The 16,717-nt window shown below is 37.5% G+C and overlaps 1 protein-coding gene across 4 annotated transcripts in view; it reads left to right on the top strand.

Annotated features, from left to right (window-relative positions):
* The window catches only part of LOC148999924 (uncharacterized), a 33,235-nt gene that overhangs the window by 5,153 nt on the left and 11,365 nt on the right, over positions 1 to 16,717 (top strand). For 2 of the 4 annotated variants that reach the window (XR_016170707.1, XR_016170706.1), the window contains exon 2: positions 2,952 to 3,283. The exons of 1 other annotated variant lie outside the window; for it this stretch is intronic. The gene's annotated coding sequence lies outside the window, so the exon portion shown is untranslated. Of the gene's footprint in view, positions 1 to 2,951; positions 6,887 to 16,717 lie in introns of those variants that run through there. One more of the 4 variants, XM_089139748.1, reaches the window with a different exon arrangement.

Below are 16,717 nucleotides of genomic sequence, written 5' to 3'. Positions count from 1 at the left end.
TTTTGGTTCAAATTCTCTCTCTTTCTAAGTGTGCTAGGGTAGTAAGACGTGTGGATGACCTATGAGATTACTGTTTCTGAGGTCGAACAACCGTCTGAGATTATTTTTAAGCTATAGTCTCACTTCGGGTCCATTGTCTTTGAAGCTCCTGTATCAAGCCCTTTACTGATGCAACCTTTGTTATCATTTTCCTTCCTATCATTATTATTGTAGCAAACTGATGGGACAGGTCATAACAATTGATGAGAGACAAAGATATAAATTTAATCTCACTTGCATTAAGGTGATGTTCAATAGGGCTTAAACTTTTATTGTAGGCTTAGCTTCCTTTCTTTGGAATTTTTTTTTTGGGTACTCATCTATTTGGTTTTCCATACTCATCAATTTAGCTTTTCCTGTGTAGCAGACTGTTTCAGTAATTTCATGCAGTGACTTCTTCCTTCAAAGAGAACCTTACAGCTTAACCTTTGGTGCAAAATGACTTTGTAACTCCACATACGAGTTAGTGTAGACCTCTAACTAATTTTTTTTTTTTTGGGGGGGGGGGGGGGGGGGTGAATGAAATAATGATTAACCAAAACTCCAAAAGGGGGAAAGAGAATGTACAAGTGAGGGAGAGAACAGAAAAACGGGTGTGTGTGTGTGTGTGTGAGTGGGGAGAAGCAATCACAGCCTGCTACTTGACAAAAAGGATGAACCTAAACCCTAGGAGACAACAATAGTCCTATTCCTTGGGGTATCCACAACCCCTTTTTTTTTTGTGGGGGGTGGGGGGGGGGGGAAGACTGAAGCCTAGAAGAAACATCAAAGTAGATGGCCTTTTACTGAATTTTTGTATGCACAAAGTGGCAATGCATAGTTAAGGATCCCATGGACATGTTTCTTGATTTCCATCTTAAAGACGTTTTCCTCCAACTATAGATTGGATTTTAAAATCATGGTTGAGAGTATGTGGATTGTTGCTAGAATCTTTAAGTTATGCCCTCATCAGTTTTCCTTAGTTAAGTTCACTCCTTACAATCCTACATCCAGTGTTCTTAATGAAAGCTTTTTCTAGTAATATAGATTGTTTTCCATTGGGAAGGTCACTTCTTTCAGATTAATCTATTCAATGAAAACCCTAGTTGTTTCTGTTGCATATGAGAGTTTTTGTCATATATAAAAGGAGGATATGACGTAAAACATTTATGAAAATGGGTCATGGGTGTAAATATTTTCCTTGCAAGGAAGATATTTATAGGAGAGAGAAGTGGAAAGTTTTACTTAGCCTAGAAGGATTTTGGGTTAGGGAGGCGTTGTTTCAAGTAAGAGATATTGGCAGAGTCCACAAGATGCATTTTTGTGAGAGAGGGAATCGTTTAGTCTATAGAACCTAGGGGGGAAAATAGGAGCAATTAGTAGGGAATCGCGACTCTAGATACAGAAGTTTATGTAAAACTAAACTTTTTTTTTTTAATTATATTATACGGATTGATATTTTTTATTTTTAAATTTTTATTTTCGAAAGAGAGTCGATGACATGTTAATTGAAAGAAAATTTTCTTCAGTGATATTATTGCAATAAAATAATGTAATATTAGGGTCCTCTATAGATGTATTTCAATTTTTATTCAATAAGATGACCATTAGGATGAGATTCTGTTAATGGTTCTTTAATGTTTTTCAAGATGCGTAGAGCTTCTTTCTTTTAAGGATTTTTAATAAATGAATTGTTTTTTAATTTTTGTAGCTTTTTTCGGATAAGACGTGGTAATTAGAAGAGAAGCTGCTTCTTTTAAATTTAGGGAGAAATCCTGTTGAATTTAGGGGCTTTTTAGATAGATTTGAAATTTAATTAGGGTGAGGTTTTGAAAAGTATTTTTCTTTTCTTTCTCTTGTTTATAGGCTGAAATGAAATGGAGGTTAAACCTGGGGTTGATTTCTTTGAATTTTGATAAGATCATGGAACTAAAGTGATTGCTTGGGGTTAATTATTGGGAAATTATGTGGTTAGTTGCTTTTAGGTTTTTCTTTACAAAAATAGCCACTCGATGTTTCACTTAACAAAACTAGCTAAAACTGAGTTTGCGTTTACAAAACTAACCAAAATAGTGATTTTCATCTCTTTGAACATTTTTACCACTTAAATTGACCATATCGACTGAGGGGTGAAAATGTCTAAAAAGTATGAAAAAATAGTGATTTCCCCCTTTGGTGTGGTTAGTTTTAGGGTTAAAAAATGTCCAAAGGAGATGAAAAATCATTGTTTTGGTTAGTTTTGTAAACCTAAACTCAAATTTAGCTAGTTTTGTTAATTGAAACATTGAATGGCTACTTTTGTAAAGGAAAACCTATAAGTAGTTAATCATGTAATTTTCCCTTAATTATTTCAAACAAGATTGTGGCTGTATGGTGTGTGATGAAACAAGAGTGGTTAAAAAGGACATTTTAGTTTATATAAAAGATGGCTTAAAAGATAGTTTGGTCAAGTGAGAAAGTTTACTATAACAAAATTCAATTTGTATTTTAAATCTATTTGGAGAATTGTAACTCTTAAGGGAATATTGTTAAGAGATGTGCCTGTTGAGGATGAATAGGGGTATTTTGGTCTAGTGAGAAAGTATACCAAAAAGAAAGGGTTCAATTTGTACTTTTATATAATGGTATTGATGGTATGGTATAAACATATACACCAGTGCCAAAGGCTTCCGGACAACTAGAGTCCAGGGGGCACTTTTCCTACACAAGCATATATATACTTTGGTTCACTTCTCTGAAAATTTACTTTGCTTAACACTTTGTTTCACTTCTAACCAGTGTGGTCTTAGATGTGCTTATAGCTTGGCCTTTGTTCGTGTTGGGATGTGTAGGCCAGACTGGTAGTTGATTGAGTTCTGGTTTATTTCATCACAAATGCATGTGTTTGTACTTACTACGGTGGTGGGAACTAATTTAGTTTTTGTTTGCCTTAGGTGCTGGTGGTGGCTCCAGTCTGGTAGTTCGAGTACTATTAGCGATGATTGCTAAAGTGATTAGTAAGGAGTCACTGCAGTAGATGTCTTTAAGTGCAAGTTGAAACTCTCCCACTTCCCAAATTGATTTCAATGGAGTTTCATGTTTAGTAATGTTAAGACCGTTACTAGATGGGACAAATTCCTTACAAGAGCAAGTGTATATATGTTGTATTATTGCCATATGATTGCTTTACACGGCAGCAGAGAATAACAAGCTGTATATATGTTTATGTGGTGACACCATTTCAAAGAAAGTTACTTTGCATACCTTGTCTGTATGTCTGCAACATGTAAGTCCTCACCTTCTTAATAAACAGTATTCATTAGGTTCCTTTCTTATTGGTGATATGGTGTCTCATAAAGTTGGCACACTTGACATAATTTATGTTTCGTTTAAACTTGTATTTATATGGGAGTTCCTTTGAATCTTTAATGAACAGCATGAGCTTGCCCAATGTTGGCATGAATATTTTGTGGTCATCATATATGATGCAATTGTAAAAGAATAAGTTCTTAAACATGGTAACAAACAAAAATCACAGTATCACTCTCTCTATCTCAGTGTAGATCTCATCTAGGCAATCAAAAGTCCTCATTATGACATTGAATCAGGTAGAAGCAGCCTAAGGTTATGTGGTGCTTTGTAGCTATTCTTATCGCATTCCCTAGATTGTGGTTTCTATAAATACACCATGCCTTGGCAACAAAATCTCGAGGCAGTAATTTCTAATTTGGGTTTGTTGTTATGGCATCAGTAAAGACATCAACAGTAACAACAACAAGAAGAAGCATTGTCCCAACTAAATGGGGTCCGCTATAAGGATCCTTGTCTTCCAATCCGCTCTATTTCAGGTCAAAACCAGATACAAGGCCTAAGTTATGCATATCTTTCTCCACTTCTCCTTGGTTATCTTAGGTCTGTGCCCAATTTTTCTAATTTGTTCAATCTGGATTAAATCATTTCTTTGTATAGGGGCACTTAGATAGCCTGCATTGAATGTGATCGTGCTACCTTAGTTGACTTTCTCATACCTTATCATTTACTAGATCTACTCATAGACCAATTCTAATATGATCATTCCTTACCTTAAACTTCCTAGTTTTACCACTCATCCATTTTAGCATCCTCATTATGCTTCACTGAGTTTTTTTGTTGGATGAATGTTCATTGAGTTTATATAGAGGATGCTTCTTAACAGCCCAACAGTCGCACCATATATCATAGCTGGTCGTAGGACTCTCCTATAGAATTTCTTTTGATGTCTAAAAAAATTCGGCGATCACACAAGACCTTGGATGCACCTCTTTGTTAAACACATGATATCATCAATTGAGTTCATTATAATAAGAAATTCATGGGTTCTGATTGATTTGCATGTCCTTTTCTTACAAACTAATAGATGTCTTTAGGAAAAATATTTGTTCTTGTAGGTTCTTTCGAGTTGAATCTCCCCCTACTTGCTGTTAGCTTATATTTAGTCTGAATTTCATATGTGTTTCTAATAAAGGATGAAGGTGATGTTTTGGTAGTGCTGGTATAGCTAAAAGGATATCAAGACCTGGTAGACTAGTTAAATGTAGTGACCATCTGGATTAGTAAAATAACAACACATGTTGGACATCTTTTGGTTTCTTTAATTTACCTCTCGTTCTAAAAGAAAAGTGACCTTCACACTTATTTGATAGGTAATGTAGGGTTTCAAATTCAATGCTTAGGCTTACTTTAGTTGTGGGGGTAGGGCCAACCTGATTTAGGTTTAAGAACAGAAAGAATGAAACCGCAAGTCATAGGCTCAAGTTGAGGACTCAGAGAATGGAATAATTTAGTTTCAGATAAGCTTTGTTTGTTTCGGCACAAAAACTTGTTTGCTTGTGTCTAAAAATGCTACGCAAGTGCACGTGTCGCAATCAAGTAGTAAAGAAGAAGTGAAGTATCAATCCCACAGAGAATATTATCCTTGAATCTCAATGTAAAGGAGATACTAACTTAAACAAGAATAACAAAATTACTTTGATTAACGAACTAATCAAACCAAAAAAAGATGAATTAAATAAGAGACCCTAAATTGGAACGCATGCGATAGAAAGAACTATAATGTTGGGAATCATATTCCCCTCCCCTAAATTTGGGCTGTGAATGCTACAACAGAGCAACAACACAAGGCATAACAAAGAACCTATAACGAAATTGTACACGGGTATCTGCCGATCCACTTATGCATTAACATCCTAGTTTGAAAGTTGAAACCATCATATTCCTATGGGGAATTGAATTAAGGATGCAAGTTATGCTTGGGTTCCAATGGTGGTTACATGAGGCTGATGAATATCTCTATCCTACTCGCTAATTAGCTAAATCCACATAAGGATCAAGTTAACACATGTTATTCAACATTGATCTAGCTCCAATTAACTTTCCAGTTAACTAAAACCACAACATTTACTCAATGATGGCTTATTGATAAATGAAATTACTAAAAAACATGCGTGTTGAATAGATTGATAATAAATTGTGCTACAACGAAGTTGCAACAAATTGAATAGTCACAGCTCAAATCATAGGTTCGGGTACTCGTATCATCCCTACAAAATAAAAAACTAGCTCATGTTAAAGTTCAAATACAGAGAAATAAATGCAACCATTAAAAAGTTCAATTGGAACACAAAGAAATAGAAAATATAAAACCCAATAGAGAACTAGATGAGTGCTTCCACAATGCTCTAGCTCCTTATACAGTTCTTCCTCTTGGCTGAATTCCTCTCTCTGTGTCTCTCTAGTTCTGCCTATTTTTGGGGCCTCTTCCTTTTCTCAATTACCCCAAAACTTTCCTTAAGTGATAGGGTAAAAATGGACTGTAGGATTAGAACATTTTCTTCTGAGGTCAATGGCTGAGATCCTTTATATAATGACAAGAGGAATATCTAATCAGCGAGCCTTTTTTTTGGTGATTTCACTTGATAATGCCAAGTGTGTCCTTTGATCATCCAATCTGGAAAATTTATACTATAGCAATGCTGCAGCATCTCTATAGTAAACTGAATAGACTTGTTCTTTGTTCCTCTTCTATGACTCATGTCATCTCTTCATCCATTATAATTCTTCTCCTACAATGCCAAGAAAAAGAGGGCTGATCAATTCCATCCATTAATTCAAGGAAAATTCATGCAGAAATAACATAAAAGATGTTTATAAAACTTAAAACACTAAGACTCACTAAACCAAAATTTATTGAGAACTATCACTAAACAAAGGGAAGTCACTCTTAAATCAAGCTATCTCAAGTATAAAATCACTAGAATTAACTCTATTTCATTGAGTTATCAGGTATAAAATAGCCAAAATTAAAATTTTCTAGTGTTTCTTTTGTAATAACCTTTTCCTGAAAATACCTTGATAAAATTTGCAGCGAATTTGTCCATAAATCTTCCAACTTGCACTGAATAAACTTAGATTGGGCTTGTAATCATGTTCAACAAATCTGAGCTTTCGTACTTTGATGGAGTCCCATTTCGAGAGCATCTTCAATAGAAATTGAGCTTTGATGCTGAAAACAGCCTTCTCCTTCACGTAAGAGGTTGGTTTGATTCACCCTTTTCTCCTTTTTACCCAATCCAATCTATCATGGGTTCTAGAGAAGCCCGATATACTTCATTGTCTTGATCCCAGTTTAGATCTTCGGTTTCATGAGCATATGATATTTTTAGGTGACCTTGTATGGAAGCCATAATTATCCATTTAGTCTTCTCAGAAGTGTAACTAGATACGAAGAGTTGACAATTTTTGCAGACTCAAATACATTTGCTTGCATATTTTTCATCTTTTAGAAAATTTGTTTGCCTTTTTTTTTTTTGGGTGAATAAATAATATATTAAAGACAACAAGAAGATACGAAGGGAGGAGAGAGAGGGGGGGGGAACCAATCAAGAAGAGGAAGGTAGCGGATAGCCCCCAAGATCTAACAATATGCCTAGTCCTTGGGGAATCTGCCACTGGGGGGGTGGGGAAGAGACGATAGCCTCGAAGAAACATCGAAACAGATGGCCTTCCAAATAAAGTCTAAGGGGCGAGATTTGGATGTCCATCTCCTGAGGTTGCGCTCCCACCACAACTGGAGATGTTTGCTTGTTATATATGATAGTTTGGGCAACCTATTTTGGAGGCCACAGTTATCCATTTAGTAATCTCAGAAGTGTTAGGGCCCATGCTGCCTCTGCGAGTGCACTGAAACCACAGAGAGTTGAGATGCCCAGATCCATTTTATATGGTTGGACATCCAATGCTCTGTGGCCTCCATGGCCCTGACAGCAGTGATACCTAACTCACTACTGGTTCACTTAAGGTGGAAAGCATTAGACAAGTAAGACAACTGCCCTAATTTGAGTTGTTAGGGGCTGATGTGGCTGATTAAACTGTTCTTGTACAGAGCCAGAATCAGGAAGAGAATAACTCCCCAAAACCCACAAAAATGATAAACACCGGTGGTTCACTTTAGGGTGGAAAGCTAATTAGATAAGTAAGACAAATTAAAACTGTTCTTATGTAGAGCTAGAATCAGGAATACCGTTGACCCCCCAAACCCCACAAAAACTCAAATTAGAAAAATATCACTGGTTCACTTTAGGGTGGAAAGCATAGTTGTCAAGGCGTCGCCGGCGCGCAACGCGCCCGGCGCGGGCCCCGGAGCGCCCTTTGGGGCAGGCGCCGCTTTTTTTCTTTTAAACCGATGCCTTGACTTTTGTGCTTTGTCCGTGGTCTTGTTTGACCTAGCTGGATGCGTTCGTGATGAAAAATAAAAACATTGGGCGCCGTCTCCCTCTCCCCTTCCCAATCTCCTCTTCCCTCCTCCCCCCCGCCCTGCGTCTTTTCTCTTCCTTTTTCTGGCTTTTTTGGCTGTGTGGTTTGTGTTGTTGGTCTTGGTTTGTTTGTTTTTTTTATGTTGGTTTGGTGTGGTCCTTTTCCTCGCCTCCCGGGGCGTTCTGCCTCTTGCCTGCGGGGGGTGGTGGAAAGCTAATGATAAGTAACACAAACAACATTCGAGTTGTAGAGCTAGAATCAGGAATAACTTATCCTCCCACGTACCCACAAAAACACATTAAAAAAAGGGTAAACAAAATTAGAAGGATAAGGTTCTAAGCAAACCAAAGCTGCAGAACTTGATGAAGCTAGGTTTGGTTGAAGCTAGATTCTCTAGAAAGTAATGAAACTCTGAGGCTAGTTTCATATGAATGTATGATTCTGTGGCATGTTTGTGAGATGTGACCCAATACACCAGACTAGTAACTGCATGCCTGTATGCCAAAATACCCAATAGAATGAAACCAAATTTGAATCAAATGGATGGATGATGATGTGGAAGTTATGCTGTAACTTTAGTTGACTTCTGATGTTTGGAATGGAAGTTATGAAGGTCAATTGAAATTAGATAGTAAAGGTGATGCAGTCAAGAATGTCCAAATGGGTGAATTTGGCCTAAGAATACTTTATTGTGGTCCATGGGTGGGTCCTATAGACATTGTCACATTAGACACTAGCTTTTTAATTCTGGATTTATTGAGCAGATGGGTTCTATAGACATTAGGCTTTTTAATTCTGGATTTATTGAGCCTAATCTATAAGACCATAAAAAGTGGGGTGAATGCTAGTACACAGGATTAGTAGTTAGATTTAGCATTTGAATTAGTGTTTGAGTTAGATAAGGATACTTAGTAGCTAAATAGAATTCTGTTTTGATTTTATTTACCTTACTGAGTCTTTTTGAGTGATTAGGAGTCTTTTTATGAAACAAATTGAGAATTTTAAGTTTATATACTATGCATCCTTCATCAATTAGAGATGATTTGATTAATTAATATGACCTTTTTATTAGAGTTCTGGTGCTGTTCAGCAATGCAAAGGGGATTGCCTGCCGAATTCTTATTTCTTCTCCCCTCCTTCTCTTTTCTTTCCCAAGAGCTTCTTCTATTGTTCAAGATCTGCTAATACAATAAATTGAGTTGTCCCCGACCCCAATTCTTTGTCTTCTAATCTTCTAATGCAAACCCTATTTTCCCCTTTTCTATAATTTTTGTTTTCCTTAGCCCTAGTGATTAAAACCTATCTCCAATCTAAACTAACCATCGGAATTGTCTTAAACTTTAGGGATCATCCCCATATACCATAATCTAAGTTTCTTTCAAGTTGCAACCACATCCAACCAGTACAACCTACTTTCCTATGTACCCTGATCAACTACCATGAAATTCTAAAACTCTAAAACCTTGACTTTTTGAATTGAGATCTTGGAATTCTAACATGTTGATCAGCTATCAACCTAGGACCAAATCAATAGGTATATGGAGGAAATCAAGTGATGGAAAGGATGGAAGATGGATCAAATGAATGGCAGTAAATTCAGCAGGAAGCGTGAGATAGATGGGGCAGAGGAAGGTTTAGAACCTATAAAATAATCATGCACCTGTTTGAATGAGGGAATCAACAGCAGTCTTAGCACAGCAACTTGACAATAGAATAACTCAGTTTGAAGGTATTGTTCCAACCAACACCAGCCACACAAGGTCATCTCCAGTGGGGTTCGAACAGGAGTATAACTGTAGAGAAACAAATAGAAGATGGTTCAGCTCCCTCAGCAAGGTTCCTCAATCCTAAGTGTTTAGCTCACGGCAAGGCCCTGGCTCTTCTTACATATCAAGCATGGGCTAGAAAATAGCAGCACTTAAAGAAAAGTTTTATTAGTCAATCTTCAGAACAAAAGGGAGGACCTAGCTTTTATTTAATCCACGAACCAGTTTTCTACTACTTCCAGAAAATGCAGCAAAGGGTGCTACACACTAACTGAAATGCTGGAGATTTTTCAAGGAGACTTTAGCAGTGATGTATCAACAAAAAAGGGAGTACTGAAATGGGAGAATCACGATGGAAGCTTTGAATGCTCTTGTTAATAGCTCAGCTTTTATACCAAGTAAATTATCATGAAAAAAGAGAAAAATGAAGAGGAGATATCGTTTCAGCTTTGGAGCTTCTTGTAGGACTCATGAAGACCCCAAGCAACACCAGCTTTATTTATAGAAGTCTACTACACAAACCAAGAATTAAAAGGACTCAAGATCTGTTGGATTCTATTAGGAGTCTAATAAGAGTTTGTATAGGAGTTAAATTAGAGTTTGCATTCTTGTAAACTTCTATTCCTTGTTGTTAGAAAACAAGCATTAAATAATCAAAACAGCAGCTGAACTTGAACAAAGAAAAGAGAGAAGAAGAAGAAGAGAAGAGAGATGAAGAACTAGTAGAAGAGGCTTGTGATTCTTGCTTAAGAGTTTAGAATCACAGAGCCCTTTTATTTATAGCTTCTAATGAATCTAATACAACTTGAGAGACAAGTAATTGTCCTCTAGAAAAAGGAAACAAAAAATTACAACTTTAGTAACTTCCTAGCTCTAAAAATAGAAAGTTCTGAAAATAGAAACTACCACCAAAATAGAAACTATGCTTTCTAAAAACTCCCAAAACTTATGTAGCAAGACTCCAACATTAAAAATAGAAAGTAGAATAACATCAATAGCATAATACTGTTCACGTAAATAGTACAAACAAAGTTACTGTTCACGTGAATAGTGTCGTGAACAGTAAATATCCCAAGTGTATATACTTCAACATTTGTAATAGTCTACTTTCCACTTAATTATAAATAGAGGGCTTGAGATCATGGATCAATAAGCCATTCTACCAATTTCATATTTCTCAACATGGCATCAGAGCCTAAATACGATTAGGGAGGTGAGAGAAAAAGAAAAAAAGAAATTCATTGCCCTTTCTTTCTGGCTGCCTCGAAATCCAGAGTGTCAAAATCCATCGAAATCCAGCCTTGATTAGGACCTTTTTTTTCTCTCGCAAAACCCATCGCAGATTTTCTCCAATTGTTGCAGAATTTTCTGAATTGTTGCAGATTCAGTTCCGTCTCGATTCGACAAATAAGAACAGAAAACAGAGGAAAGAAGAAGAGAAAGAAAAACTCAGCAACTTCCGCTGCTTCTGCAACAGCTTCCGCTGCTCCTGCAACTTTTTTTCTCTCTGATTCTTCATCTGAAGCCTGCGATTCTGAAGCCTAGTTCTTCATCTAAAACCTGCTATTGAGGTTCTTCGATTAGGGGCTGTTCTTCTTAAGCCTGCGATTGAGGATCGATTCTTCAGCGAGATTTTTCAGGGGGCTGTTCTTCAACGCAGAATCGCAGAATACAACCAATTCTGGCCCATCGCTTGTCTGAATCGCAGCATATCGATCGTCTAATCACACCCAAATCGCAGAATATTGATCGTAATCACAGTGAGTTTTTCTGGTTTTTTTTCTCTTCTGAAACTCTTCGTCTCCGTCAAATTTTTTCATCTGATTATTTCTTTCGAACCTCGAATCAAGCCCCAACTTGTATCGAATTATACCTAGTTTCTTTTCTCCCTTAGCTACCGTTCTATTTGCCCAGAAAAAAAGAAAAAAAAAGGGGAAGAAACAGAATACGATGGTTGAGGGACTTCTTTGGTAAATTTACTTTTTCCCAGGGACCTACATGCAAATTCCCATAATTTTAGGGGTTTATTTGCAAATTCAGATAATTCCAGGGGTTAATTTGTGATTTCAAATAGTTATAGGGACCTATTTGTAAATTCAAATAGTTTCAGGGACCTATTTGTAATTCCAGTTTTTCTAGGGACTTGTTTGTAATTTCCAAAAAAAAAAAAAGGAAAAAGGAGATTTGATCATATCATTGTTTGGCTATTGCATTCTGCAACGTTTTAGTTTTTTTTTTTTTCAAAAGGTGAAGACTGAAGAACTGCAGACAATTTTTTCAACATGGCCACTATCGATGGCACTACTGCTCCCACTGGATCCGAATATTTTCCCACTCTTCATTCTCTTTCGGTAAGATTTGATGGCACAAATTACTTGATCTGGTCTCGATCTGCTTATCTGACTATTGTTGGAAGAGGACTAGTTGGATACATTACGGGCACCACTATCAAACCCACTACCGCAGGTGTTTTACAGGATAAATGGATATCAAATGACTCTCTTATTATGTCATTCCTTTTGAATTCCATGCATCCAAATATTGCCCGGGGTTATCTATTACTTGATACTGCAGCCCAAATCTGGAAGGCTACTACTGAAACATATGGATAGTTGGAGAATGATACACAGGTTTACGAGCTACGATAGAAGCTTCATGAGACTACCCAAAAGGAACTAATTGTGGCCCACTATTATGCTGAGTTGCGATCTCTTTGGCAAGAGTTGGATCATTATGGGGATTATCACCCCACTAATCCAGATGATGTGGCGACATATAAGAAGTACATTGATAAGATTCGAGTATATGACTTCTTGGCAGGTTTGAACGTGGAGTACGATCAGATCAGAGTGCAAGTCTTAAGTCGTTCTCCCTTTCCTACACTAGAACAGTCTTATGCTCTTGTTCAGTGTGAGGAAAGTCATCGATTAGTCATGCTTCATACTCCTATTATGGAGAAATCAGCTTTACAGTTTGTTCGCACTAAATCTAATCCGGCTAAGGAGATTGTCAAGTGTGAGCACTATCACAAACCATATCATACCAAGGAAAATTGTTGGAAATTGCATGGGAGGCCTGCTGATTTTGAGCAAAAACGAGCACAAAGACAGGGAAAACCAAAGGCTAATCTTTCTGAGACAGTTTCCACCACACCCTCTGCAGACGTTGGTTTTTCACAGGAGTTCACTACTCTGCGACGTATTCTGCATTCTTCTACTGCCGGTACAGCCTCGACCACTGCTTCCTCTACTACCCCTACCAACTCCTACCATGCTACTTCAGGATCTGGTCCCGGGGAAGGAGATTGGTCGTGGTAAATGGACTTTATTTGCTCAAGCCGATTGGAGGATCTACTTCTGCTTTGACTACATCTTCTAATCCGGTCCATTCGGTAATATCAAACCTTCATCAGTGGCACTGTAGGCTCGGTCAACCCCCTTTCAAATTTTGTCATTTTCTCTAGATTTGTTCCATTGTGCTTTCTTTTCGTTTGGGTTAGAATAGTTTTTTTCAATGGTAATGATTTTTTTCTTACCCTGATTTCTATCCATACCTTTTCATGATACTTTTATCTTACCATTACAATTTCTTCCTTTCCTTTGTTATTGTTTTCCCACGTGTAAGCTACACGTGAGGGGGAGATTGAAGATGTCTACAATTCAATGCCTTTCATGTAGACTTCCTTATGTAGAATTTGATCTTTGTTACCTTTGAAAGTTTGTCTCTTACCTTCGCAATCTTCTACTCCTTTGAAAGTTTGTCCCTTACCTTCGCAATCTTATACTTTGGAGATCTAACATTGCTATAGAGCTATCTTTTTGACTCTGCAGAACTTGATCTCTGTTAACCCTGGAGATTTGCCCCTTAACTTGACATCTTCCCTTCGGAGATCTAATCTTGCAAAAGATTTGTCGTTTGACCTTTGCAGAACTTGATCTCTATTATCTTTGGAGATTGTCACTTATCTTGACAAATTTTCCCCTACCTTTGGAGATTGTCCCTTGGCAAACTTTCCTTTAAAGATCTAACATTGCTACAAATCAAAAGTTTCACTTTGGCTGTTTTACCCTAGCAATTGTTATCCCAAAAATATATTTTCCCTCAGATTTGCGTAGAAATTTAGTCTTCTTAACATTTGAAGATTCTACCTTTTTTCTTGGGCGTTCTTCCTTGGAGACATAAAGTTGCAGTAAAGATGAGGACAAAGCAAATGGAAGTCTATAAGGCAGACGTAATCTATAAGTTTGAAGATCAAATTGCAGATGTTTACCTGGACAGATATTTTATACTTTTTTGGTCAAGTTGGGCATGTGTGATATCCATGCCTCAACTTGAGGGGGAGTGTTGGATTCTATTAGGAGTCTAATAAGAGTTTGTATAGGAGTTAAATTAGAGTTTGCATTCTTGTAAACTTCTATTCCTTGTAATAGTCTACTTTCCACTTAATTATAAATAGAGGGCTTGAGATCATGGATCAATAAGCCATTCTACCAATTTCATATTTCTCAACAAAATCCTATTACTACGCATATTCTCTAACCTCCAACACTAGCACTCTCAATGGCCTTAAGTCTTAATTCTAACAGTCTCAGACTGTAATCCCTTGAGATAAGGTTCAGTTTCTGCACACTTTGTAGAAGAAAATTAAGAAGGTTGGAGGGATATCTGGTGCCCTTCCTTTGATGCTTAAGTTAGATCTTTCACAGCTATATAAAAGGAAATTCAATGGCAGAGTAACGAACTAAGTAGTGAATAGAGAGTGTCACCTAATACCTTAGGGCGGAGGGTTCATGTAGGCTTTAGTTACCTTATTAGTTGCCATGATCCTTGCTGGTGGATGCTTCACGTCTTTAATTTTAGAATTTAATGATATTGGAGTTGGTTTAAGAGTTCAGTGGAGATAATTTTGTGCAGATGCTGATTTTAGGGTGGATCTTGCTCAGCCGAAGGGTGGTTTCCTTATGAGTGGAGATATCTTGAGTAACTGCCTCGTGGGACATATTATGCCAGAATTGTACTGATGTGGAGAATATTTCATAGCTTATCAGGATTGACTGGTATCTACCATGGGTTCCAAGATGATTGTATCCCTATGATATGAGAGTTATCTTGCCTTGATTGAGTGGTAAGTGCTTTAATTCAATAGGGTAATTATTTTTTGTCATATTAGAGATAATCCAACAACATTGCCACTGCTACAAGAGTTTAAACTCTGAGTCAATGGAGGGCCACTGAAGCCAATGGGCTCCTTATTCCATGAATTAAGAAATGACGAAAATCAAGCATGTGATGAATCCTCGAAGGAACCCCTTAGCTAGATGGTGCAAAACCCGTGGTGTTGAGCCCAATGCCTTCACTTTCTTCTCCATTTAATCTATAGATTTGGGAACACTTCAACCCAGGCCTTCAAATTCAGCTCTGATTTGATGATTTTGATGAAATTGATAGGAGAACTCTACTGTGTTTGTGCATTTCTTTTTTTTTTTTTGGGGGGGGTGGGGTGGAATTTATCTGCATATGCTAAGGATGGAGATGTTGTTTGTGCATGATGTTTGATACAATGGTTGAAAGACCTCAGTCTCTTTCCATGCCATGTGTTTGATAGAATTCTTTAAGACCTTGGTCTGTTTGGTGGTCAAAGACTTCTTTAGACAAATGAGGTCTATGAAGCTGAGGCCAACGAAGGGTGCTCATTTGATGTTTGATAAATCATGTATAAAGATGTTGTAGCTTGGAATACAAGATGGTTGGTTATTCGATTGATGGGCTGGTTAAGCCAAGATGCTTTGGAGCAATCTCCTAGTTGGCCTTGCTGATTGACTCTAGGAGTTCTTGCAGAAACATCAGCAAGGTGAATTTCCACCTTTCATGGGGATAAATTTAGGCCCTACATGTCCAGGCACAATGCCACATTGCCTTTCAAAGTTCTATTTTCCATAATAAATTATGCACAGGCATACCATACCATTTTCGAGTGTAGGGAAATTTACCTTTACCTCCTCTCTTTCCTAAAAAAATTGACTGAACCCGATCTGTTACTTTTGAGATAAATCTGCCATCTGTTTAACCCCCCAAAATGCCTAACCTCATAGTGATGGGTGAAGGAATACGCCCCTTCATGCATGTTCCTTTCTCCTGAACAGAACCTCTCCCTCCTGCATCCAGGTTGCCTCCTTTAATGGCACCACACCCAGTCCCTTACATTCGAAAACCAGGGGGCACCACACCCAGCCCCTTACATTCAAAAACCCCTCTGCAGCTCCCCACTCTACTTCTCCATTCCATCCCTTTTCACAATTCTCAACCCTGGTGAAAAATTACTTTCTAATTATATGACATTTGGAAATTACCTGTGAATTCCCTGCCCATAAGGGCTTCTTCATATACTACAGCTGACAAAACCATATAAAAATGAAAGGGAGTTTTTGGAGAAAAAAGAAAGAAAGAAAGACTTTGCATTTATGGGTTTAGCCATCCAATGTGAAGATCCACCCTTGCTAGCAGATATATGATACCTTGGATACTGAAGAGAGAAAGAAAGGGAACAACAAATCTGTCTCACCTATGTGAAGGACCAACTGTGTATATGTTGACAGACTTTCTGTCACATCCTTCCAGCCGGTACCCTATCTGGATTACCCGGAGGTGTGAATCACAACCCTGAAGATCAAGTTTAGGAACGATCATATCCACTTAGCACAATAACATAATCAAAAGCAAGAACAAATCATTGTATTCAAGTAATTTAATAATAAAAATCAAGAAAGGATCTCAGAAGGATCACAAAAGAACATCAGAGTGCGGATAACAAGATACTAACCAAAAGATAACTATAGAGTATAGCGGAAATATATCCCACAAACAAACGCGGAAGGTAGATTGAAATCTAAAGCAAAGTCTAAAGGTATTAGAAATAAAAGTAAAGGTCTAGAAGAAAAAATAAGTAAACAAATCAACATCTTCCATCGGCTCTTCTTCTTCTTCTTCAAACTTCATCTTCTTCACCTTAGGGTTGTGCTCTTGTAGCTTTAGGTCAGCATCTAGCTCACGATCCCATTGGCGAATAAGACAATCCCAACTACCATCAATAGGAGCCGTCAATGTAGTCCAAACCTGTGTACTGGTCACACCATTGGTCATGACCTTCTCCATTGACTTCCGAA

This window comes from Hakea prostrata, chromosome 11, assembly GCF_041222555.1.
Source record: "Hakea prostrata isolate BN-2017 chromosome 11, UWA_Hpros_2, whole genome shotgun sequence".
In the NCBI taxonomy this organism is placed as follows: Eukaryota; Viridiplantae; Streptophyta; class Magnoliopsida; order Proteales; family Proteaceae; genus Hakea; species Hakea prostrata.
This window is presented reverse-complemented; position numbering and strand designations above follow the sequence as displayed.